The sequence below is a fragment of the Symphalangus syndactylus genome, chromosome 19 (genome assembly GCF_028878055.3).
Source record: "Symphalangus syndactylus isolate Jambi chromosome 19, NHGRI_mSymSyn1-v2.1_pri, whole genome shotgun sequence".
Lineage (NCBI taxonomy): Eukaryota > Metazoa > Chordata > Mammalia > Primates > Hylobatidae > Symphalangus > Symphalangus syndactylus.
Genome location: NC_072434.2, coordinates 62104810 through 62132203, shown reverse-complemented (window position 1 = coordinate 62132203; position 27394 = coordinate 62104810). Strand labels below are relative to the sequence as shown.

General features: G+C 39.9%; 1 protein-coding gene across 6 annotated transcripts in view; it reads left to right on the top strand.

Moving 5' to 3' along the window:
• The window catches only part of ESRRG (estrogen related receptor gamma), a 594635-nt gene that overhangs the window by 54838 nt on the left and 512403 nt on the right, over positions 1–27394 (top strand). The gene's annotated exons all lie outside the window — the stretch shown is intronic.

The window sequence follows — 27394 nt, the reverse complement described above, 5'->3', positions numbered from 1 at the left end:
TATAGCTCACTTCTGTGGCCAGACACATTTGGAAGGGGCTGGATTTGTGGAGAAGATTGTCTAGGGGAGAAAATTGTCTGAAATTTAGTAAAAAAAACAGGCCTCCTTTGACATTGGCAATATTGAGTAACCTTGGTCTCATTCCTCAAATTTTTCAGATCTTATGTACCCACTAGGACTAGCAGTAACAACAATAGCTATTCTTTACTGAGACACCACATTGCTACTTGGCTCAGCACTTTTTTTTTTTTTTTTTGAGACAGAGTCTTGCTAGGCTGCCCAGGCTGGTCTCGAACTCCTGGCCTCAAGTGAGCTTCCCACTTCTACCTCCCAAAGCACTGGGATTTCAAGTGTGAGCCACTGCACCAGGCCTGTCAGCACTTTTTATACATCATCTGTTTAATTCTCACATCAATCCTAATGAGGTAGATATTATTACTCCTACTTCAACAGTGATGAAACTCAGGCTAAGTCCTGTAAGGAAATCTGGCCAAGGTCACACCACTAATCCACTAAGATTTGAACTCTGGACTAGCCTGCTCTATCTTGTTCTCCATCAGCAAGGAGAATTTGACATTTAATTAGAAGTCTTTTTTAAAGCCTTGTTAAAAATAAAGTAACATATAGATACCTAGAAGGTGTTATTTTCCATGTTTTTCCATGCAATGCAGGAAATCCTGGATCTTGACCCTCTAATTTATGGTGTACTGTTTCATTATGGGTTGCTTGCCCACCATTCCTCTGTGTTATTACAATTATCATTAGGCACAGAATGTACCTGGTGTTACATATCGTGCACTGCAGCCTGGTCCCTGTCCTTCTGGATCTCTGAACAAGATGCAAGAGGAGCAGGAGTGTGGACCAACGCTGCCCTACCTGCTCCCATGCTTTGGGTTTGCTCCTATCTTTGCTTATCTGTATTAAAAAGATCTTGCAGGACAAAGTTGGCTTTTGTCTCATGGGAAGCAGTGATTGCCCTAGTGGTTTAGATGTCAGTACCCTGGATAACAGAGCAATGTGCTTAATTGTTTTGTGGCCAGAGTGAAGCTTGCTGCAGAAGGCCAGGTCCACCAGTGGTTCTCAGAACTACACTGAATTGGGAAGAAAATCCTCCGGGCCTATCCAAGCTAGACCCAGGAGTGGCAGCATTTCAGACAGACCATCGGGGACAAAAAACTTTCAAAAGAATGTGTCTCAAACTGTCAAACTCTAACAGTTGTCAGAATACCTTGCTTGAAATAAGTGCAGCCTAAAAATGTGGCTATATGGGTATGAAAAATATTTACCATTTTTATTTATGTAGGAGCCATAGAGATCCCTTTCTACAGCAAGCTGTTTTATCCCTGGATGCTTTAAAATGTAATTCAAGTTGCAAAATCTCATAGACATTATTATTTTCAGCAAATGCCTATTAAATTATAGATTATTGAGGATCTATTATATGTAAATAACTGTTTTGTAGGTCCTATTGCATAAAATCAAGCCATAGCTAGATGAAAGAACTTGTCTGGGTCTTCAGAATGATACTAACATTCAGGATGATTGTTGTTTATAGTGAAGGGCAGTCAAAAATCAAGCCAGTTCTGGATATTCAGATAAGCGCAGTGTTTCAGAAACTGAGCTCTGGAGATGGAGGCCTCGGCTCCAATCTCAGTGCCATTCCCTAGTAACTGCATAGCTTTAACGAAGGTATTTAAACTCTTTAAGTATGGAGTTCACATTTGTGAAATAACAGTGTTTCCTTCCTCATAAGCTTACTATGAATATTAAATAAGACCCTATATGAACTGCCTACTCCAAAGAACCCACTCAAGCTACTTTAGCTATTATTATTCACAGCAGAGGGTTACTAGGTCAAATTAAGCTAACTGGTAACTATGCTTCTTAATTACTTGAAACTAAGGTATTTGGATTTCTATGGCTTTTTGAAAACAGCTTATTGAGATATAATGTACATGCCATACATCTCTCCCTTTTAAAGAATGCAATTTCATGGCTTCTAGTATATTCAGAATTTTATAACCATCACCACAATCTAATTTTAGAATATTTTACATCTTTTTTGGGCTTAATAAATTAACGTCTTAAAAAAAAAAGACGTCCAAACATTAATCATTTACAAAATCTCCAAAGCGTGACTTTGACATAAAAGGAGTTCAGAAGTTAGGAGGGAGAATTTCAATAATGTGGAGGAAAACAAAACGTCTTCAATATTCAGAGGCCATCTCTACTGTATGAACTCACAGGGGTGGAGAGGCATCAGTGATAGTTAAGGTAGGAAATGGCCTCTGAGATTTGTGGGTTTAGCATAGGTGGAACTGGGTACTGCACAAAAAGGGGACAGATGCTTCTGCAAAGAGGAGAAAGGCTAGGACACAGCAGAACTTTTTGTCTTTCAGTGTCTTCCCTCTGTCCTGGGCATCGGCCACTACATTTCCCTTAGCAAGCTCCACTCTGGGCAAAGCCCTTGCTGAGGACTTGACACAGCACTCAGCCATTGCTAATGAGGTTTCAGGGGTGCCTTTCTAATATAAATAAAGGATTATAGGTGCACCCCCTTTTAATCTCCCCCTCCCCTTCCATAATCCTTAGTCATGGGTTGCTGCAGGCACATGGCCACAGGGGACCGTCTATGCCTAAGGCCATCAGTGGAGATAGCTATTTAAGAGGTTTTACTTTTACATGTGAGCAGCCAAATTGTGCATGTAACAATGGGGACCAATTATTGCACAATAGAGCATCCCTGATGAAACATAGAGAGTGTGTGTTTAATATGCAACGAATGACACCATCTTTTCCTAAACAATGAGAATATTTTCATAGCATTTGGGAGATGGAGAATTCCATTCTTGAAGTTTCAATTGTTTGTGAAACTGATATGTACTATCCACAGTTTTCAAAACAATCACCCCCAAATAATGAAACAAATAATAAAATATCTCCATTAGGTTTATATGTACAGAATATATAACTTTTTCGGGTTTGAAGTGCCATTTATATAATTTTTTCTTTAGAAGCTGGATCGTACTGAGTTCTATGTTATCTCCAGTTCAAGCAATTACAACATTGAACAATTTAAAACACTTTAAAAAATCTATCTTATGGACAATTGTTGTCTAGTCATCCTGTATTGACCATCAATCTTGAATTGTGAATCCTCAATTGACTCAAAGTTCTTTGAGTCTATTGTTTTATCCTCCACTAGAAGTAACTGGGAAGAATGCACTATCTACTCAGTATATTTTTACAGAGGAAAAAGTGAGGCCCAGAAATGGTAAGTGATGTGATCCAAAATCATAAAATGAAGGAACAGAATGGTCAGTGGAGAACTTACTGGAAATTTAATTTTCAGTAGTTAAAAAGCAAGGAAAGTAGAAAAGGCAAAAATTCAACAGGTAGCTTGTTAAAGAAGGTATTTCTATTTTAAAAAATGTGATTAGTATTACTTTCTTTATATAACATAGTGCCATATTTTTAATTGGTCAGATTTGAAATGACCAACTCATTCTGGTTTGCCCAGGACCGTCCTGAATTTAGCACCTTAGCAAGGGGAAAGTTCCACATTCACAGAAAGCTCTTGATCCTGGCAAACTGGGGCAGTTGGTGGATTAGTCTGTTCTCATGCTGCTATAAAGAGCTGCTGAAGACTGAGTAATTTATAAAGAAAAGAGTTTTAATTGACTCACATTTCCACAGGGCCTGGGGGGCTTCAGGAAACTTCCAATCACGGTGGAAGGGGAAACAAACACATCCTTCTTCACATGGTGTCAGGAAGGAGAAGAATGATAGCTGAGCAAAGCGGGAAGCCCCTAATGAAACCATCGGATCTCCTGAGAACTTATTATCATGAGAATGGCATGGGGGAAACTGTGATTCAATTACCTCCCGCTTCCCTCCCACCACATGCAGGGATTATGAGAACTACAATTGAAGATGAGATTTGGGTGGGGACACAGCCAAACCATATCTGTCGGTCTCTGTAAATGTGTCCCCCCAAAATATGCTACAAAATTAGATTAAAGTTGTCATATGTTTCTCCCTTGGCTGAGTTTCTTCATGCTAAGCCATTTTCTCTTAAGAAGAAACCTGAAAGCTGTAAGGTTGAAATGTGTGTAAGCATTGCTGCTACTCTGGTTAGACAAGGAAAAAATAAGCATTGAGTGTGGACTCTCCTTTCCTTCTCTTTCTGCGATTCTCCTCTTATTCACTCCCAACACCTTTAGGACAATGGTGGGAATATGAAGATTGGTAGGGGAATTCTCTCTCAGTGCATGTTTTCTGGCACTGTGTTGAAGACTTGGGTATGACTGTAGTACCCGGACTCTGGAAGGAGAGGTGTGAGCAGTGGTTGGCAAGCTGCTTTTGTAAAGGGCAAGATAGTAAATATTTCAGACTTCACTGGTCACACATGGTTTCTACAACATAGTTTTTTTTAAAACAACTCTTAGAAAATGTAAAAACTATTTTTAGCTTTCAGGATATATCAAAACAGGCCATTGACTAGATTTGGCCTGCAAGCCATAGTTTGCCAAACTCTCCTGTAGAGCATGGCTGTGCAACAGAAACACAATGTGAGCCACATTTTTAATTTTAAATTTTCCAGCAGCTTCATTTTAAAAAGTAAAAGTAAACAGGTAACTTTAATTTTAAGTCTCATGCTCTACTGACTGAGCCAGCTGGGCACTGGTGATTTTAAAAATGCATTCTATTTATCCTAAATATTAGCATTTCAATGTAACTAATACAAAAACTATGAATAAGATATTTTGCACTTTGGGGGTACTCTCTGGAATCCAGACTGGCCACATTTCATGTGCTCAATAGTCACTGCATGTGGCCAGTGGCCACCACATTGGATAGCACAACCCTGGAACATGTTTATAATGTAAAATTTGACAAATGCTCAGCCCTTCTCCTTTAGTTTATTGACATATTAATGAGCAAAGAAAAAAATAACAATGAAGACCTTAGAACTGGGAGAAGGCTTAGAGATCTTGTCTAACCCTTTATTTTGTAAATGAGGAAGCTGGGGATCAGAAAGGCTAAGCAGTATGCTCAAGGTCACACAGCTAGGCTAGCTGCAGACCTCATACTATAACTCAGATTTTTAGACCTGCCAGTGGCCTTCCCATCACACTGTGAAGTTTTTCATAGTTAAACATAAAAGGTAAAGTGGGATTAATGGTTCTCTACCTGGGAGTCATAGGAAAATGGTCGATTTTCCGGTAATGGTGGTGTGTTTATCCCAAGCATGGATCAGTGTCTGGTTCTACTTATGGTCTGCTGCAAATCTGTGAAAGGTCTGGTTGGGAAGAGGGCTGTTATCTATGGCCACAGAGAAGAGTGAAGGGACGGGAAGGCTTGTGCTTTGATCACTTGGTTTATGGTCATGTCCATGAGAGAGACAGACAAAGAGAAAGAAAAAGAAAAAGAGAAAGGGGAAGGGAGAGAAAGAATCTCTGTGTAGGCACTGCCTCTGCACCACCTTATTCTTTCTTTGACATGGGCAGCATCCCAGTAAAAGGTGGAATCCAGGGCTGTAGTACAGTGTGCTAGTGAGGATACCCAGCTTCGGTTTTTCTCTTTTCCCTGCCTGGGAAATGCCTGTCCCTGTGCTAAACGGAGGGCTAAGCTGAGTAAATATTAGTTGTGTCATCAAAGCAAATGGAAGAAAGAGCAGTTTCATTGCTTTATAAGTAACCTCAAACCCACGCCTTTCCTTAGCCATTCCTTTCTTTTTGGTCAGCTGCGTTTTTATTTTTTGGACCTGACTCCTTTTCTTTTCACTTAAGGGAGTTGCAGACCAGCTAAAGAATGTTATGAATAGAAAAGGCCTGTAGTGCATTTAGCTTGGGAAAATATCCCCTAGAATAGATTGTTTCTGAGTCAAGTGTGTAAATATTCTGGCTCAAGACTATACCCTTTTTCTTAATGAATTGGTTTGGCGGTAGTTAAAGCCAAGTGTGGTCTAGCAGAGTGCTCCAGAGAGAAAATTGAATGGACACAGAGCCCAGTCATAGTTTTCAACTTTATATAATGCATTTCGCAATATATTAGAAAATTAACTTTATGACAACTGGCAGGACCTATTGTGTAAGTCAGTCCGTTTGGAAGCAGTTCAGTGTCTTTTCCTGCTTCACCTGGGCCTCCCTACTTAGTGAATTTTGAAGACACAAACAGCAACCGTGGGCCTGCTCAGTTTCCTGGTGAGTCATTCAAGTTTTTCTTCCCTTACAGTCGGTTTCTGAACTAGTGAGTATAAAAAAAGGAATTTTTCATGGACTACTTTAAAAAACGACTGCTAATCAATTTTTCTTATTATTTTATGCCCTCTGCTTTTACACTACCCCCACCAGCTGGTTAATCATGCAAAAGCTGAACACTTCATTAGCTAGTACATGTTCGCCCATGGGCATTTCTGTAGTAAATTAGTTCTTTCTATTTATACAGGTAAGTCATGGCCAAAAGTCTTATAAGATGCCAAAGGTAAGGGTTAGAATTAATTTCTTCTTTTTTTTTTTTTTTTAAGTTTTTCAGAGAGCTCGTTTTAAACTCTAGCTGTAATGGTACACAATTACTTTTGAATTAAAGATAAATTAAAGATAAAGAGGGGAGATAGTTTTTGGAGGGTCCAGTGTTGTAGTATAGAGATGGCTAACACAGCTTTTGGTGCAATGCTTGCATTTCAGAAAGCAGGGGCATAAGGTACAATACTTAGTATTTTTTCAAGGTAGGGCCTAGAAAACAATTGGGAAGAGGCATTCTCAATGCAAGCACAAGGCAGAATAGAGGCTAGACAGAACCATCAATGAATTCTGTGCTAGGGTTGGTGCCAGATGCCCATGTAATGAGGCATATAGCCCATGCACAAACCTATGAACTACCTATGTATTTTTTGCTATCTTGTGAAAACTTCCTGGAATTTGAAAATATTCTTTGCCAATTTTATTTTGTCAGAAAAACTACTTGTGTAATTGGAAGGAAATAGTGATGCTGGACTCCTAAAATGTGCTATTCCCAAAGACATAAAATTGAACCCAGAAATTTCTCTTACCCCTCTCCTGGGAGAAATTATTTTCACTAGGGGCTCTGCAATTTTGCAAATTCACCTAACAGGAAAAGCTTGGGCCCCTCTGAACTTGGCATCAAATATCTTGACATGTCTGTCCTCCAAAGCAGTATCGGACTTGTGTATTTACCAGCCACAATTCTTTGCAGGTATGAGGAGAGTTGCTGTCTCCAATGTGGGTTCTCTCAGTCTTTCCATTTTCTGTAGAGCCTTTTCAGCAGTAGCATCTTCTGGCAACACCTACTCTAGTTGTTTCTTGCATATTTTAAGTCCTTCCAGGTCTATACATGGAGAGGTAATGTAGATACAGGCTGAATTAATTTCTTCCATAAAGCTGAAGTAAGATGCTATTCTGTAAGACTGATATCCCTTTGTAGATTATAATGAGAATGTCCATGCACTGCAGAGGTGATGGAGTGGGGGCATGTATAGAAATTCTAGACATGGGATCCAGAGGGAAATGCAAGGCCAAATCTGTGTGCCACTTGAGTTTTTGTGATTCTTGTGACAGTTTCTAGAAAATGGAATGAATTTCAGTTGATTGTTGTTTGTTCTCTTTTCTAACCCTGATAGTAAGGCATTAGTTTAGAAAATCTTGGTAGGCATAGAGATTGGGGACAGGCTGCATTGAGGCAATGATTATGCACAAGGAACACTCTTAATACAGAGGCTTCTTTTATTCATTTAGCCACTAAAGGGTAAGTGTTGTCCTGCATTGTTATTTGTCTACTTTAACGTGTCATATTTTTATGCCTGGGGTTTTCATAAAATCCCATCCTAAACTAGGAACCCAAGCTTTACCTCCTGTGTTCCACCTTCCTTCTGATCTGTGGGTAGTTTCTTTTTGCATGGTAGGCTGATGATTGCTGGGAGTGAAACTTTTTCTTTTTCACATATAGCTTTAATTCCAGTTTAATGGTGTGGTTTGCGGCTCTCTGCTTGCAGTTTCAGTTCCTGTTTAAATACTAAAATCTATTGTTTGTCTCCATTTCTAGACAACATAATTGTGTTGTTAACTGGCAGGAGCAATTAAGTGTACAACATTATGAAGAAATAAAGGTTCCAGGCCCTAAGATTTAACTCGATTTCTAATTACACTGAATCACCTCTGTAAGGGTGGTTTGTAAGGGCTGAAGAATGCATGTAACAAAGAACTAGGGTGTAAGGAAAGAGGACAATAGTTCAGTGGGGTTTTGGTGAGCTGGTCTTCTCTAAGGGGGTGCTTGTCATTGAGCAGAAGATTAGTGACTATTTCTATTTATAATGTGGGTTCAGGATGTATTTATTCTTCTCTGGTTACTGGAGACAGTAATTCTCTGTGGCTTTTCTGGAATTACTGTAGACATTAGGAAGTTGTTCTTGGGGACAGAATGTTTGGGGAACAGAAGGAACATGTGGCCTTTGTGGTGAGAGATTTAGAAAAAAATCTACACAGAACATTTAAAATTCTTACTTTAAAAGATACATCATTTCAGCCAATCTTGGGAGACTTGACCTGCAGTAAAACCTTGAAGGAATAGGAGTCTTACATAGTCAGAGAAAATCTGGCAATTGAATAAAACCATGATACCCTAGACTGGGCTTCTCTCTCTCTCTCTCTCTCTCTCTCTCTCTGTGCGTGTGTGTATGTGGTTGGGGGCGGGGTTTTCAGCCAGGATTGGCAGGGTGGACATCCCTTTTGATGGAACACAATTTTTCCAGCATTGGGGACTCTGCATGGAATGTTTATTGCTAAGCAAGTCATCCACATGGCACTGTAGGCCATTTGTGTGTAACAGTATGTTGCAGGCTGCAAAGTTAATGTGGTTAATATTCAACTGAACTTTTGGGGAGTGACTAATCCCTAAGGCAGATTTGCCAGGAAAGGCTACACATTAATAATACTCCAAATTAGATACCCACAAGCGGATAGCCACGTGTTATCAAATGTAAAGCATTCCACCATTTCACCCAAACTCAGGACCTAGGTGCTATTTAATAACCTGTAAGCTGGAGCCCTCACCTGCCTTGAACCCATAACTCTTTGGGAAGAAGTGAATCACCTTGAGTGCACATACAATTTACCTATTCTTTAGTTAACTGTGAGTGGTGTCTTCAAAACTCTTGCCATTTGCAGGATCTTCTAATAAATGTGACTGATTTTGTTCTGATTCTCTGCTAAGTTTAATTCAAATGAAGCATTTCTTGGCATCTCTTCCTTTTCCTTAAAGGGGAAGATGTTCTGTCCCTCCATTTGGCCAATGGGATGGATCCAGAAGAGCATCTAGTCAGCAGGTAGAGCTGTGGCTGTCACACAGGTGACAGGTCAAGCTCTTTTTATGCCTCCAACTCAGACAGGAATTAAATCACGAGTTGCCGAAAGCTGTGTGGGGCTCAGCAGGCCAGATGAGAGGTCGGGCAACTAAAGGCAAAGTGTTAAGTCACCAAGCACGGCTGACCTCAGTGGATAAAAGTGGGGCAAAGGTGGTCCTCTGCTGGGGGTCATGGGCTTAGTTCTTATCATTTTACAAGAATTTTCCTTTTTTGGCTATTTCTTCTCTCGTCTCAGGCCATGTATTATTCCGATAGGAATAATGTGTAAAAGAGAATAGAAAAACAAAATGAAAATGACTTACCAGGACTATGGAAATTAAATGGTAGTATAACTATATAACCATATATTAGATATTTTCCAGGATCTTCCTATGATATTGGCATGGCCCTTCCTCTTAAAAACAATTTATTAATATAATAAACATTCACCCAATAATTTTCAGGACATTTGACTTTGGTTATGTCCTGATCCTGAGTTTCTATAAAGTAGATAGGGACTGTGTTTGGACCCATAATTGTATGGCCAAAGGTAAGGGGCCAGGCTTGTAGAGATTACTCTTCTTTTCTGGTAAACAGCTTTGGTAGGTGGGAGGAAGAACATTAGCATGTGAAAATGACTAAAATAGAGTTTTCAATGATCTGTGGACATCCTTTGATTTCCCCACTGTCTTTGAAAAAAACAGTTGAATTTCTTGTGCATATACTTTTTTCCCAATTGATTTACCCTAGAAGTTAGAACCAAAAGCCCTGGACAGACTTTACTTAGAAATTTTTTTTTTAAAGCAGAGATTTATTTTTGGCTGCAACTATTTGAAATAGATGTCACCCTACTAAGCATTTATTTTTAATGACTGAAACTGGCAAAATCATTCTCAGAAACATATGCTAAATAATTCTTGCCTTGTTTTCACAAAACAAAAGCACTCTGCAGATGCCTTTTCCTGATTCCCTAGATTTCTAAATACATTTTTTAACCTGATGATGCTGTAGATTCTGGACTTATCGAGCACAGCTGTTTGGCTTCAGCATTACTCCTGGTCCCTTAAGCCTTCTAGCTTTGGGGTCCTGAGCAGGATAACGAGGAAGGTGGTGAGTGTATGCAGGGACTCCACAGTCCTGGTGCTGCTTCTTCCAAGCTGAGTGGCCTTGGGCATGTTACTAAAACTCTTCATGCCTCAGTTTCCTCCTATGTAAGTGGGAAGGATGTTTTAAAGTATATCTCTGCTGCTAATTGGCTGAGTAATCTGGAGCGAGTCACCTAATCTCTCTATACCTCAATTTGCTCATCTATAATAAAACGCAGACAATAATAGTGCCTCCCTCAGAGAAATGTTGTGAATATCAAATGAGGTGGTGAATATTAAAGCTCTCAGAATAGTTCCTGGTATAACAAGTGCTTATTATTCCTACAACTGCTAGGAAGGAAGCCCTGAGACATAGTCAGGGAGAAGTAAAAGATGATAAAGTGGTTGAGAAGAAATGGGGACAATAAAGGAAAGATGGGGTGGAGAGGAAAAAATAGAGATTAAGAATTAAGAAAAGAACAATTGCATTTGATGGTGATTTTGAATGATGCTCATGTCTCCAGGCTTTGGTGTGTTTGTCTCTTACACGGGAATTGGAGTGGGTGTGGGTGATTGGGAAGGTCCTTCTTGGCACTAACCTCTCTGGTGGTGTCCTCAGAAGCAGCCATGATAAACTACCTACCTATCCTAGCCTGAAGTTATGCAGTGCTCTAATTTTTTTTTTTTTTTTAAATGGACTCTCACTCTGTTGCCCAGGCTGGAGTGCAGTGGCGCGATTTCGGCTCACTGCAAGCTCCGCCTCCCAGGTTCACGCCATTCTCCTGCCTCAGCCTCCCCAGTAGCTGGGACTACAGGCGCCCGCCACCGCGCCCAGCTAATCTTTTGTATTTTTAGTAGAGACGGGGTTTCACCGTGTTAGCCAGGATGGTCTCAATCTTCTGACTTCGTGATCCGCCCGCCTCGGCCTCCCAAGGTGCTGGGATTACAGGCATGAGCCACAGTGCCCTGCTGCACAGCTCTAAATTTATTTGAAAACCCCCTACAGTTATGTCCCTGCTGTTAATCACAAAACCATTTTGTGTTTCAAATGTATCTTTTAGGTTTATGATATCTTTAATTTCCTTGTATGTCATGATTGTATCTTCTAGCTACCATCTCTGTTTAAAGGATGGCTCATCTGCTCATGCATTGCCACGCATGATGACTTCACAGACTGATCTGGAACTAGTTAGCTCTGATGGACAGTTAGGGATGGCTGATGTTTGACAGAGGTTCTAATTTTTGGGTGGGTAAATATTCTCCTTTCCCATCCCTAACCTTTAGTTTTTGGGGCAAGGGTTGGGGTGGGGAAGTGAGTGGGCAGGGAGCAAATCATTTCGTGACAGAGACACCCCAAGGACGTCCACGCCCTTGTGATTGTTCCAGGAAAGTATCTCAAGGAAGGAGATTTCCAGAGTTGTTTGAATATGGGTGGAAATTACTTTTTTTTTTTTGAGACAGAGTCTCGCTCTGTCTCCCAGGCTGGAGTGCAGTGGCGCAATCTCGGCTCATTGCAAGCTCCGCCTCCCGGGTTCACGCCATTCTCCTGCCTCAGCCTCTCCGAGTAGCTGGGACTACAGGCGCCCGCCACCACGCCCGGCTAATTTTTTGTATTTTTAGTACAGACAGGGTTTCACCATGGTCTCGATCTCCTGACCTCGTGATCCGCCCGCCTCGGCCTCCCAAAGTGCTGGGATTACAAGCGTGAGCCACCGCGTCCGGCCTGGAAATTACTTTTTAATTTGCAACAGATATTATATAAATTTTGCTTTCGAAGATTTTGCCCTCCTTCCAAGTAATTCCAGAAATGACAAAAACCCACCCTCACTCCAAAGGGTGATTTCAGTGTCTCCAGGCTCTACCCCTGCATTGAAGAATTGGCTTCATGTCACATCGAACTTCTCCCACAAGAAGTGGGAGTAACTTGAAGCTCCAGGAAACTCCCTCTGGATGCCACGTAGGTGCAGATAACAGGAATCGTTTCCCCGAGAGTCTCTGGGAACCCTCTTCCTGGTGTCTGGTATTCTGCTTTCCTTCCTGTACCCTCCAGATGGGCCTTATTGGTTTACGTGGTATTGATGTACGATTGCAACTGATTCCATTTCTGAAATATATTAATGGAGAGGTAAATTGCAGGGAAATCTTAGGGAATCTTTTAGAGACACATTGGTTTTTGTTCAAGCTAGTGTACATTTTGATAGTACATGCATTAAATTAATATATTGCATTAGCTTCTTTTCTCCATTGTGAATGGATCTTGGCCAGAGTAGAAAAAAGTAATGCTTTGATAAAAGATAACTGATTTGGCTATTTTCTGTGCCTCTACACTAGATTAGTTTTCAGAAAGGTGTCCATCCCAGCACACAAAAGGAATATTTATTTAGAAGACAATACTAACTTAAACTCTAGGTCCCACTGGATTGTTAGTCTGCCTCCTTTCCTGCCTTCCTTCCATCCATCCTCCCTGCCTTCCTACCTTCCTCCCTCCCTTCCTTACTTTCTTCCCTCCTTTCCTCCTTCCTTCTTTCCAGCACATATAGCTTGAGTGCCTACAAGGGACAGGTATTGCTCCAGTTGTGGGGGATGCCACACTGAACAAAACAAAGTGTACATTGCTTCCTAAAGCCCTAGAAGGGCCATTTTACAGGGTCATGAAATGCTACAGTCACTAGACATACCTGTCGAGGTGCCAGGCAAGCACAGGGTCGATGCCCCCATTAATCCAGCCTGGGCAACTGCTGTTGCTGCAGCCTTCCAGCCGTGAGGACCATTGGGAAAACTCATTTGCCGCAAAGTACAATCAGCGTTAAAAAGAAGTGACCATCAGTAAATTTGGGAAGTCTTAGTTTTAATTTCCTCACCTCGCTGTGTGCAAATGAGCAACTTGCCGTTTGCATGTGGGAATCCTGTCATAACAGTTTCAGGAAGTGATTTGTTAATAATCAAGTTCTCTGAATGGCCTTAAATCGGTAATTGATGTGGGTCTGGATAAATCAACCCTTCCACCCGCCTATTTTGGGGACCATTTTTTTGGCAGGATCTGAGCCCGAATGAAAACTAACCATCAGAACAAAATTTAGGACAGCTGGGATGCTTTGCAGCAAAGACTTTTGGCTCCACAGTTCAAATAATCACAATAGCAGCTCAATTTAGCCTTTGGCTGAATGGCTTTGGCAGGGCACAATGAAAAATAATTATTTCATGGCCTGCTTATTTTTCCCTTAACCAATAAACTCTCAGACCTCTTCAGGCTTATGTAAATATTCTGCTGTGGATGAGGCCGAGCACACCATAATATCCCTATTTAGGAAATGGTTGTATTTTACCCTTGTGGGGTGGAAAGCAAAAGTTAACAACTTTTTGCAGTATCTATTTAGAATAGGGAAAAGAGAAAAGATGGGAGGACATTTAAGAGCTGGAAAGCGAGCTCATAGTCACAGCTGCAGAGGAAAAAAGTTTAAGTCCCAGGCCCTCACTTAGAAGACAGGGCATTAGGATGGGTTATTTTATCCAATGTGGAAGGAACAATATTGCACAAAGGATGCTAAGTGTAGCGTAATATCAGCAAGAGACAATGGTTCAATCCTTTGTAGCTGCAGCTTTTTAGACTATATATAACAGTTCTCAAAACTTTTTATTAAGTGCTTGCCTGATTTGCTCTCATTACATTCAATGTGCTGTAACTCTCTGTCCCTGTTTCGTAAGTCCTTGCTTTTGCCCTGGGTGATTTGAATGGAGTCATGGAGAGGTGGATGGGATAAATTAAGCATGGCAACAAGCCTAACAGCTACCCTAGACCTGAAGCCCTTCAAGGTTTTTGCTCAAATCCCATCAATCTCCTGCATTTTATATCTGCCTTTTCAGGTCAGCTGCATCTTAGTGCAGGGCATCTGTGCCACTTGATGACCAATTCCTATTCAATGAGAGTCCATGGCTTTGCAGCTCAGTTGGTCAAAGCAGAGTGTTAATGAGATCGGTCATGGGTTTGATCCCTGCAAGAGCCAGTTAACTCCATTCTGTCCCATTAACCCCTGCCAGCTGCCTTAGGTCATGGGTGGAATGGGGTGAGAGAGGTGAGAGAGTGTGAATGTCTCACGACAAACCATCCCCTCTACTGGGCAACCAGCTAGTCCCACTAACAGTGAGTCCAGAGTGTTGTCTGTGAACATGAGGAACAGCAGATGGGTCATTAGAAAAAGAGAAACAACCACGAGCTTAATGCTACTTCTTCTCCCTTGTGTGAGTGAGTGAGTGTATCTCTCTTTCTCTCTCTCTCTCTCTCTCTGTGTGTGTGTGTGTGTGTGTGTGTGTGTGGCAGGGTTGGGGGATGGGGGTTCTCCTAGTATGAAAGGGTAGCGTTTCCTTGCTTTGAAAACCCTGCACCAAATCAAGCTCATACTTTGATCCTCATGATCTGGGTTTAGTGAGTGGCATTTCTTCTCAAAGTATCTTTAAAAAAATTGGTAGTCATGTCATGCGTTAGGATGAATTTCTAAATGTAAATGAGATTCTCTCAGTAATTTATTTACATTTGTTTTCAGCACAACAAATGAGACATCACGTAGCTTCATAATTTTCCATGACCGAGTCACCAGCATGCAGTGTGTAATTTACCATGATTTAAGATGCTTATCTGTAGATTTTTCAACAGCACCTTGTAAGTCTTAAACAAGAGAAAGAGCTCCTCTGTCCCATTTCACTTCTTGTTCTCCTTGTCCTTGCTCCCTTCAAACAAGTGTTCTAGGCCCACTAAAATTTGTAATTGTGCTTTCATCTTTGAAGGATTTTATATGGAGGGTAGAAGATACTGGTCATTTCTCCATTTCAAGTAGGGCTGTAATCAAGATAAAACTCTGATATGAAGGAGAGGAAGGCAGTATTTCCCTTTGGATATTAGAATGTGTGAACTCTCATAAGTTACCTTTCAAGTCTCAGTTTCTTCACTGTAAAATGTTGTGGTAGATAATCCCTACAATTAAGCAACGGCACTCTAGGCCAAGGCAGAAGAACATAGACTGTGTCTGATGAACAAGTGAGTATTTTACAAACTCCACTCAGAAGTTCTGCGAATTTGTCATATTTTACTGGGGTTTTCCTACATTTTTATTTTTAAAATATGGTACTGTGATATCAGCTCTCCTTAGTGGTTAATTCATTGTCACTTAAAATTCATTGTCACTGAAGTGCTGTTTTTCCCCGGGATTATTTCATGCCTCCTTATTTATTTGAGCAAAACCATGTGAGGGCATACCAGGACCTTTGTGATTCAGGGAAGAGGAGGAAAGGGAGAGTGTTCTGTCACTTATTCTATGGCTTTGACTGAGCGTGTGGCTGAAAGTCCATGGCAAGTAGTATTAGGGATACCAGAGTTCAGGTCATTTTATCTGGGTACCTGATCCTTGGGTAAAAAAGTACCAAGCCCTAACTCCAAGCAGCCACCCAAATCAGTACATTAGAAATACTTTCTAATTAGAGCTAAGATATAGAAAGAGATTTTTGAAAGTATGTTCCCTAAGTGAAAATTTTTAATTTTGTTCAATAAACAAGAGCTTTCTATGAGACAGACACTATACTAGTCATGGAAGATGAATAAGATAAGACAGAGCCGTTCCCACCTGGAGATGACTCTGCTCTTCCTAATGTAAAAAGAAACCTGGTTTCTATAAAGACAAAAATGGTAAGTGGAAGAAAGGAACCAATATGACAGGCTCAGTGTTTCCTAATACATAAAGTATCTTTAATTATTCATCCCAAATACCCTTGGAATGTACTAGTTAGTAGTGTCTCTGAATAGTATCTGAGTCCTTCAGACATGTGTTTTGGTCCTTGCAGGTTTTCCTGTCAAGACTATCCTTGCACACTCTAAGCATTTTTCTTCCTGAAACATTTTTCTCTTTACCATGGATATGCTTGTGTGGTAGATGCCAGGGATTTTCAGACACTGGCATGTAGAGTAAATGTCACCAACACGTGAAGTAACTCCCCTGGAAGTGGTGGGAAAGTCATGCCTTTATGAAAAATTCTATGGACCTAAGTCCTCTCTCTGCATTTTTCTCTCTCTGAAAGCTTTCCAACTTGAAAGCAAACTCTTGTTAGCTAAATTCTAATCTTTGTCTAGTGCTAGTGATACCTGCTTAAATGCTTTGTATTTCTTGTTTTAGGAATAGACTAAGGTAAAAAGAAGAGAATTTTGTTCAACTTGAGCAGCAGACTGTTTAATAGTTCTTCCATGAGAACTGCAGTTAGAGAACAAACCTAAATTTTATCTGAGAAATAAAAGACATCTGAACTTTTCTCCAACTTTAAAGTTAGTGAGTGGTGGCTTTTCATATACCTTGAACATCTGTAGTTTTGATGAAAAGTTATAGGAAGCACTTTTATTCATGAAGCAGATGCTCACTAAGCACTCACTTTGTAAAGTGCCTGTGCCAGTTTGCTGTACCAAGGATGCCTATTTAGGAGTCTGGGAAGAGGAGTAGATGCATAATTATAGCAAGTAATTGTGCCATAATGCGGTCCACGTGGCAATGTGATTAGGGCATGATAGCCGCCGGCTTAAGATGGCATGAGTGTTAGAAGAAATGTGGAAAGGACAGGGTGGACTTCAGAGGTGAAATTTTTTTTTGAGAGGATGGACAAAGGATGAGTAATAGTTACCAGGCAGACCTAATTGGGGAAAGACAGTCATAGCACAAGGGACGGTGTGAGCAAAATGCAGAGGTAAGAAATTGTATATTGACTTGTATATTCACTGTGAAATTGTATATTCACAAATGCAAGTCATTTGGCTGGACTGAAATATGGGCTTTGTGGATGGGGAAGGAGGGAGCTGAGCAGCAAAATGAGGCTGGAAAGAGAGGCAGGAACCAGCTCAGAAAAGGCTTTGTGCACGATATTAAAAAGTTAGATCTTTGTTGAGTAGAATTATGGAAGGGCATTGAAAGATTTTAGCAGAAAGGTGCCACATCTAAATTTTCATTTTAAAAGATCTCTCACTGCTGGGTGGAGGATGGGTTGGAGGGAAACAGGACCAGTCTAGGAGACTGTCATCATATTTGGGAGTGTTTGTCTTCCTATTATGCTTGAAAACTTGTCCTAGCAATGTGGAGACTGGAGAGTATTAAAAGAAGGGCAATGGAATGATAAGTTTAAAAAAAAAAAGTTGAGATATTAGATTAGGAAGGAAAGTGAAATGAGAATAGTTGAGATGCAGAACGGCTAGGAAGACATTTAATAACCATTATTTCCATAGTAAAGTGTGGCTCGTATGTTGGTTTATTAGTTCAAATGCAAAATATATCCATAATTCTGAAATCCAAAAAAAGTTGTCGTTGGTTTTTATTTTTAAATTCATTTTATACGTTTGGCCACAAAACTTAATTGGCAGCAAAATCTGACCTTGACTGACAGCAGGCAATTTATATTCTTTTGTTTATTCCACTGTCAATATTCATATCTTTTGCTGCAGGAATATTAACGTGTTTGATTATGGCCCTGCTGAGGGGTTATGCAATCGATGATGTGTGCCTTTTGTTATTGCTGTTTCTGTTACTGCTGCCACTATGAACTATTACTGTCAACTAACATTTATAGAGCATAATCGAGTTTTCAGGATATTTAAGAATTTTTTATTTTAATTGATTTTTTTTCCAGAAATCCTATGGAATAGATATTATTCTTACCTCACTATAAACACATGAAGAAAACCGAGGCATAAAAAAGTTAGCTGACTTGCCTAAAATAACAAATTTGGGAAGGAGTCATCCTGGAAATTAAACTCTAATTTTCCCTCTTTCTATGACTTTAAACAGGATAATCCAAAATGTGCTGAGAGTGAACAGTGCAAACAGTGGAGTGGTTTTCTCTTTTTTTTTTTTTGAGTTCTGTAGATTCTCTTTTCTCCAGGGATCTCGTAAATAAAAAATCAAGCTAGATTCAGTTGTGTCTGATGTGACTCATATATGATCCTGTCTGACAGCAGCATGAATAATAACATTTTCATTTATTCTCAGTGTGAATGAGGCTGAGAGGGGTTATTTTTATTATATTAGGTTTTCTGCATTTGTGTATTGGTAACTTTCACTGTAATGTATTGCATTTTCCCCCTCCCTGGGTAGAAGCTGTAGTGAAAAGACTAGTGTGATGGCCATAGATTACACTGTACTCCACAAGGTAGTACAGCTGTAGAGCTGGTCATTGGATAAGCTGTCTACAGTTCTAAAATAAGAAGCTTTTTACTTGTATATCATAGCAGAGCATTCTGTCCCAACTTCTGATCTATAGCATGCTTATTGCTGAAGTCAACATCCTAACGCTACCAAAAAGTAAAGCCCTACATCACTTATTGATTTGCAGTCTGTTAAAAAGTGACAACAAGCTTTTCGGTTATGTCTCTTAGTAAAAGAGTTTACTTATTGCATTTTCAATTTTCTTGTATTGCACGAGGATAAACTGTATGGACGTATGCCTAGATATATAGGCATCAGATATTCTAATTGGCAATTACAGTTTGCAAGTGAATTACATAAATACTCATTGCTTACTCCAGATTAATAATTTAATGTCATTGGCCAAATTGGACCCATTTATAGCAAAATATAGCAGAACACCTAGCTTTAGAGATGTGATCAGCAAAGTCAAATAGAGGAGATATAAGGAAAATCTCTTTTGAGGGTTCTTTTCCCGAATTTGTAGGTAAATCATTTATAAGTATATGACTACAGGGAACAAATGCTAAAACAGGATTTCCAGCCCAGATACTTTCCCCTAGTGATGATAATGACAATGATGATGAGGATGATGATGGTAACTGGTAGTAGAAGTTGGAGAATGAAGGAAAGAAGGAGAAGAAAGATGAAATCAATAATAATAACTTAGATTTGGAGAGTAGTTTACAGTTTTTCTAAATGCTTTCTGGGTTGTAAGGGAGGCAGGGTGTTGTTTTGAAGAAGAGACGGTCTCAGCTAAATTGTTACTTGCCCAAGATCACATATCGGATCACATGAGAGCCAAATTCTAGCTCATCTGACTCCAAATTTAGTAATTGTCCCATTATACAATCTTAAAAAAAAAGGAAATGGCACTTGGCTTTATTAACAATGTACAAATAATGTTATACTTGTGATGAGTAAGCTGCAGACTATCTCGGTCTACATTATGATAATATATTCTCAGCACTTTTTAACATTTTCTTCGATTGAATTTTATTCCCATACTATCACTCACTTCTTTTCCTAACCTCTTTTATTTTGTTCATCATTTTTCTCTGTTCTAAGATCTCCCTTCCAGTCTACTCCTGAAATCAGCTATAAGAAGGGGAATGTAAGATCAACACAAAATTTCTAGGCGTATTTCTTTCTCACTTTAAATCTAGCCGCCCCCATTCACCTGAGGTCAGCAGTTTGAGACCAGCCTGGTCAACATGGTGAAACTCCATCTCTACTAAAAATACAAAAAAATAGCCAGGCGTGGTGGCATGCGCCTGTAATCCCAGATACTCGGGAGGCTGAGGCAGGAGAATCGTTTGAACCTGGGAGGTGGAGGTTGCAGTGAGCCAAGATCGTGCCATTGCACTCCAGCCTGGGCAATAAGAGTGAAACTCTGTCTCAAAAAAAAAAAAAAAAATCTAACTGCCCCCTCTCACTCCCCCACACAAACAAAACCTGAGGTTCCTGAAATATCAAACCACGCTTGCCATATGTAATTAAGATCCTCACAAATCTCTTGCAATTTGATGTTCATGTAAAAGGAAGCAAAGAAAGACCAGTAAAGAGATGGTAGAAATTGAATGCAGCCAGAAAAACACAAAATAATACAAACAATCAGCGCCTGCACTATTTTCAGAAATCCAGAAGCTAACCTATACAGGGTTCTGCACTGTGTGGGTAGGTGGAGTAGTATAGGGAGGTACCTGTTGTCAAGAAAAGAGATGATTGGATTCAGGTTCATAGAAAGCTGAGTTTAGAGAAGGGTTGATCTTCTTTATTTTCAGGGCAGATTGTTCAATGGGATTTCTGCTTTTTTTTGTCATTTTTCTAAGTGATGTTTGGAATGTATTCAGAATTCAATTGGTTTAGGAGCTGTAATGAATCACTGTGGAATGAGCAACCTGAGAAATAGAAGATTTGAGGCTGATTAGGATTTGATGTAGAACTCCTGCATCTTATTTAACCATCTACTCAAATCTCTAAGAGGCTACTAAAGGTAGAGAATAAATAAATGAATAGAGATAAAAATAATTGAATCCAACTTAAGTCTAAGATAACTTATATGCTCCTCTTTTAACTTGCATATATTTACTCATCTCCTGAATTTCCTCTTTAACATCCCAAGATGAAGAAGTTGCCCAGTAAATAAAGCACCAGGATGGAGCTTATAGGTCGCCCAAGTCCATGGTCACACTAGTTGAATATTTCTTTGGGATGACTGTTGGATGCCTTTTATTACTTTGATTTCCTTACCTGTATGATTTTATAGAGGGCCAGTATCATAGGGGAAATGTGAAGAATAAACAACCAATGAGAGAAAACCATATTGGAAAGCACTTGTTTTAAAGAAAAAAGTTATGAATCCATATGCAGAACAGAGCGGTACAGAATGAAAACTATTGCAGGTTTTGATAGGTATGTTAGAGAAGAGTCACTGAACAATTTCCTATTAATTCTGGGGCACTTTTACTATTTTTAAAATATCCCACAAACCTTTGCCTGACAAAAGAAGAGTACGAAATAAAGCCTTAGTCTCTGCAATGACAGCTGTTCCCATAGCAACCTGTCTGTCAGTCAACACCCACTTCATCCAGCTTCAGAAAACACCCCCAGAAATAAATGTCAAAAGTCTTATGCAGATTCCAAATTTAAATCAAACTTTAAAATAAATTAAAATAAGAACCCAAACACCCACAGCAGTCACAAAAGTAAATTTTGGAAGGAGGGAAAGGGGGTAAAAAACAAAGGTCAAAGGAATCCTCCAAGCAGATGCAGGAAGTCAAAGAAGGGTAGATAGGCACCCTTCACTCCTTTTGGAGCATCACTCTGATAAAGCATTATTTACCTAGGTGGGCACTAAATGCAATCGGTTCATATCTTGTTCCTCTTTTTTTAATAGTTGGCTTTCATTTTCATGATCATCAAATCATATTTACCCTCTTCATTCACTCTGGCGTGCTAATGTTTCAGCCCCTCATTTTAGTGGTAGGAGGTAAGAAGATTCTAATTACCAGTCAGGTGGAGCACTGTGCTTGGCCACTCTTTCAGGGGGGATGACATTTAGCTAATAGTGACTGGCCCTCCTAGCAATTAAAATGATCTCACATGCTGTCCTTAGGTCCTGTGCTGCTAATGTATGCTCCAAAAAGTAAGCACTAAACAATCTTTTATCCAGAGATGAAATACATTTAAAGCCTAATGTCATACTTCAGGGGTAAGTGATAGGTCTTAACTTCTCTTTTCTGTGAGCCCTAAATTATCTGGCAGAGGGGCATTTAAAGGAACTATAGATTGTCAGAGATTACAGACTGTCTGTCCTTCAAAAAGCTGTAATGTATTGAGTTTACTTGTTCAAATGTCCACGGACGTGGAAGCAAAACAACAAAGGTTACGCAATTTTACATTATTCTTTGCTAAATTTATACTTGTTACTCAACATCATGTTAGTTCTCAATCTGTTTTTTGCATTAGTGTAATGCAGTCTTCAAACACCCCTTTGACATTTTAAGGTAATATCTGCTTTGCTCAGTGAACTAATGGTCACCTTAGCTGCACATACTTTTTCTTAGCATCTAATAAAGAGAGCTGCTTATAGTTTTGTTATGGGTTGAATTGTATACTCCAAGAAAGATATTTTGGAGTCCTACCCTCCAGTACAGAGGAATGTGACGCTGTTTGGAGACAGAGCCTTTCCAGAGGTAATCAAGTTCAAATGATGCAATTAGGGTAGGCTCCAATCCAGGATGATCCTTTTATAAAAAAGGAGAAATTTGGACACAGAGACAGACATGCAGAGAAGGAAGACATGACATGAAGAAACTCATGGAGAAGACAACCATCCGTAAGCCAAGAAGAGGAGCCTGGAACCTTTTCTCACAACTCTCAGAAGGAACCACCCCTATCAACACCTTGATTTTGAACTTCTAAGTTGTAGAGCTGAGATAATATATTACTGTGGTTTAAGCCACTCAGTTTGTGGTACTTTGTTACAATAGCCCTAGGGCAAACTATGAATAGAAATCCTGAGGATATAATACAGCAATATTCAAAGAACTCAGAAAAAAAAAGGAGCAGGGATTCTTGCTCACTGGTCTGTGTATGAAATTAGCTTGAGAACTCCCTGGCCAAATTGTAGCTACTGAGGGCAAAGTGGGAGGCCAGTGGGGAGAGGCAGCTTGAGGAACCTGTGGAAGGAAAGGACGGAAGAAGTGTTCTTGTACTCTGTAATTTCCTTAGCCTGAACTTAGCCTCTGAGTTTGCCTTTTCTAAATTGCCAGTATCAGTATCATTTTCTTGCTATCAGTAACTCAAAACAAGGGTTTTCTAATACTATCTAGTTAGGAGCTATTTCAAATGCTATCAAGCTAGGTATGCAGCAGTAGCAGTTTCCAAGATAATGGGTGGGGTTCGTGAGCTTCTTTTTCCCACATTTTATGCATTGAGAGTTTGGGGCCCCTGTGATCACATCTTATCATTTTTATTATTTATATTTGCAGATATTGATTGCATACCTCTTATGGGCATAAACACTTTCAAGTTTTATTAAAATCTCAAATTCTCAAGGAAAAAGTCCTAAGTGCTGTAGAAATAGATGGGTTTCTCAGAAGACGGGCCAAAAGCCTTTAATGGCAATCCACTAGAATGAGGGCGTCCACAACAGAGGCAGATTTATTAAGAAATGGATGAAACTCAAGCTCTAGGTCACCTCACTTTCATGGGTCCCCTCCAAAGTTTTGCTTATGACTTTACATTTATATTTGTGTACTCATCTTCTTAAAAAGAGTCCCTTTTCAATTGCATGCATTTCAGATACCTCAAAACCTGAATGTGTCCCTCGTTGCAATGATAATGGGGCTTCTAGGAATCTGTAATCCTGCAGAGGGGGTACAAGCTAGCACAAAGAGAAGTGAAAACAAGGCTGTATACAAAACTCGAGGCTAAAGAGATAAGTAGTTCAAATTAGGTAAGTGCTAAGAAACTAGACATCCAGGCTGAGGTGGGCCAGAGGGTGAGCCTGGGGACAGAGTAGCCACAAGAGGAGGAAGGCAATCGCAGCCTGAAGCTGGGAAGTCAGGATCACAGAGGAATCCCTGGAGAATTTAGATTAGGAACTAGATATGAGGTACCCACAGTGAGGTGTGTGTTTGTGCATATGTGGAAATTATGTCTTCTCCAAGACAAAACCAATCCCAAAGCAAGGAGAGGAGAGGCTAGGTTCTCCACTGGACCTACTGAAATGAGGAGTGAAGTCTTTTTTATTTCCTTGGGAGAGTACCTAGCAAATGCTTTGCATGTAGGCAGCCAACTAATTAGCTAATGTGTAGAGGAAGCGGGATAGTATGCAACCATTTAGCCACTCACAGCCTCTGTTCCCTCCAGAGCCAGTACAATGATTCAGCTTAATTCACAGTTTACCAAGTCACCACTCAGACTAGCTCCAAGGAAGGCCAGCCGTGGTTTCTAGTATTGTAGTGTCCCACCGATAAACCTGTTTATTGAGTGTCAGACAACTCTCATTTCAGTTGGGACTTCCTTTTATGTTCCCCACAAAACCTAAAATCAGGAGAAACAGGTTTGGAAGACTGATTTTATAAATCACATTCACTTGGCATCTTTTAGTGATAGTCAGGCAATGTGTCATTTTCTCTGTAGAGTGTGTACGCAGCTGGGAAATGAGTTATTTATAATAATCAGACTTCACACGTATGTACATATTTGCATACTAAGCAGATCATATGGTACTATGAGTTGATGGAGTTTGGTGGTAACCTTGGTATCGTCAGTATATCTAAGCAGTTAAGGTGGCTTGTTGGAATTTGCAGGCTGTTGCCCATGAATATTTTAGCCTGTTGGTGCTGCAACCTGTATACCAGAGATCAAAGGCATTTTAAGATCTAATCTGTCTCAAGGGATGGGTAAGGAGGTAAGGGGCTAATATTCTATAGAAGAGAATTAAATTTCCCTATCCTCTTAATTTCCTACCTTAGCTTCCTGGTCTACACACAGCTACCTTAATCATATTTCCCATAATTTTCCATTCAAGGTCATTGTTTTCCTAGTCTTTGCCTATTTTATTCAAAGTCACTTGGCCTCTTCAGATAGTCATTCTACATCTTCTTTTCATGGGGCCAAATTTGGTGTGGAGTTAACATCTCCATCTTTCATGTGGTACCTTTGAATGAAAAGATAACCTCTGACAAGCCTCAGTTCTTTAAGAAGATCACTGTCAAGCGCATTGCTTGATGTGTGGCATATATGTGGGAGAATTCATTTGAACAGATTTTCTATCGAAGGATAAATACACCCCCAAATCACAATGGTAATCAGAGCCAGCCACCTCATTTCTAATGATTTTACAAATCAGTTAGTCTTCAGAGATGAGTCAACATGACACTGTTCCCCCACTGAGTTGTTTTGGCTGTGGTGGGGGGGGTTGCTTTTCACTCTCTCTCTTTAAAAATTTCAGCTGCATTTGTTAGTGTTTTCATCCTTTGCTAAAATATGTTTTTAAAAATGTGATTAACAGTCATTTTCAGACCTAGAAATTGGCTCTCTTTTGCCAAAGAGACACAGCATGAAGAACAGGCAAACAGCAAAATAATGAAAGAGGGTATGTTTATTCCTCAGAAATTGTGTTGATGACTACATCTGCCCCTTTCATTTTGGACTGGCTGGGATCATCTCTGCACTTCTGATTTGCTGATGTTTCCCCCTACAGTGAAATCTCTTCATATTGTACTCCATCAGTAAAAAAGTGCCCATGGCTGGTCTAATGTTTATGCTCTGAGTGTAAGTTAGAGCAAGTTAAAATTTGAAAACTATACTCAGGCCGGGAGTGGTGGCTCACAATCCTAATCCCAGAACTTTGGGAGGCCGAAGGGGGGTTGATCATGAGGTTATGAGTTCGAGACCAGCCTGGCCAAGATGGTGAAACCCCGTCTCTACTAAAAATACAAAAATTAGCCGGGTATGGTGGCAGGTGCCTGTAATATCAGCTACTTGGGAGGCTGAGGCAGGAGAATCACTTGAACCCAGGAGGCAGAGGTTGCAGTGAGCCAAGACTGTGCCACTGCACTCCAGCCTGGGTGACACAGCGAGACTCCGTCTCAAAGAAAAAAAAAAAAAAAAGAAAAAGAAAAAGAAAACTATAGTCAATGGATATGCTCATGGGAGACATGGATGTAGAGGTCTGGCACTCCCAGTGTTCCTTAAGCAACTTTCAGGCCTAAAGCATTCTTGCCAAACACCATGAACAATAGACAATGAAGTTAATGTAGTAGCTGCACATCATGGAACAATGGGAAGTTTTATACTTGCTTTATAGCTTGCCATTTTAATTGTTTATTATTGTTTACTTTTCAAATGAAATAAAATCATGAGTGTATTTGAATGACTTGGGCTGTCCCTCTGTGTCTTTTGGAATTGAGAGCTTTAAGCCTCAAAGCCAGTGACCTGATCCCTTAAAGGTGTGGCATCCCCTGTAGGCAAGTCTCAACAAAAATGTACGTTATCTACCATCCTGTGGAATGAATTTTAAAGAGCAATCTTCAAATTGTACATTAAAAAAATAAGTCAACCAATATATAGATCCTCCTGTGGGCCCTGCATTGTGCTGGGTGCTGTGAGAGAGGTAAGGGGGTAATACCTGGTTTTAAGCATGTAGCATTTAGATGGATCAGATTGACTTGAGCAGGAAGCATTTTAGTAACAAGGAAGCAAGGTGAAATTATGGAGATGCAAGTGAATGTGACATACTGAGCTGTAAAATATTTTTTACCGTGAAGAATGAGAATATTTTCACTGCTTCCAAATAAATTTCTGGACATATACAAAAATAATCCCCTCAAATATGATCACATCAGGTGACATTGAAATCTAGCCACTAAAATCTCTGATCAAAGTCTCAAGATGGTGTTTCTTCAGTTTCTAAGTCCTGCAGAATATGCCTGGTTTTTGGTGGGAAGACGTTCATTTAGGTAGCAGTTAGTTGGGGAATGCTAGTCTATTTAACTGGGTCTCTTTACCACAGAAGCAAGTGGAATTTGTTTCAACTCAGTCACAGTGCAAAACCCTGGAGATGTGGACTTAAGAGGTATATCAAGAGCCATTTCCCCGATTAATAAAATAAAGCCTTTAAGATTTCTGGTAGTAGAAGTTGGGATGTTGCTTTAAATGGCAACTTGTCACAGATATCTGTGTTGCCCTTGGGGTTTAATTCATTATCAATATGTGTCTTCTCTACTCTTCTCTCCACTCCAAGAGTTCTCACAGTCACTAGCAACACCAGCCTAGAATGTAGAGAATGCAAACAATCTAAGTAAATATAGTATGTTTCCTATGCAACTTCAAGGAAATCTTTCCCTACTGGTTGCCTTCTAATATTCCATTATGTAGATATTCTAGAGCGGTCACTGGAGTCCAGGGTTTGAATTCAGTTGCTAGATTATACTTTTGTTGAGCATATATTCTGACTGTGGAGAAATCATGTATGGAAGAAGCTCTTCATTTGAAATCAGAGGTCTATGTTCCAGATCTTAGTACTACTATTGAGCTTTGTAACCTTGAACAATCCTTTTGCTAAGATTCAAGTTACTCATCTGTAAAATGGGGAGAATAATAGTTACCTTACCCATATCACACAGTGGCAGACAGGCTGAAAGGAATTAAAAGGTGCAAATGGTTTGCAGTGGTGAAGATTTTAATGTCTGCTGCACTGGGTTTAAAGTTTCTGTTGTTGCAGC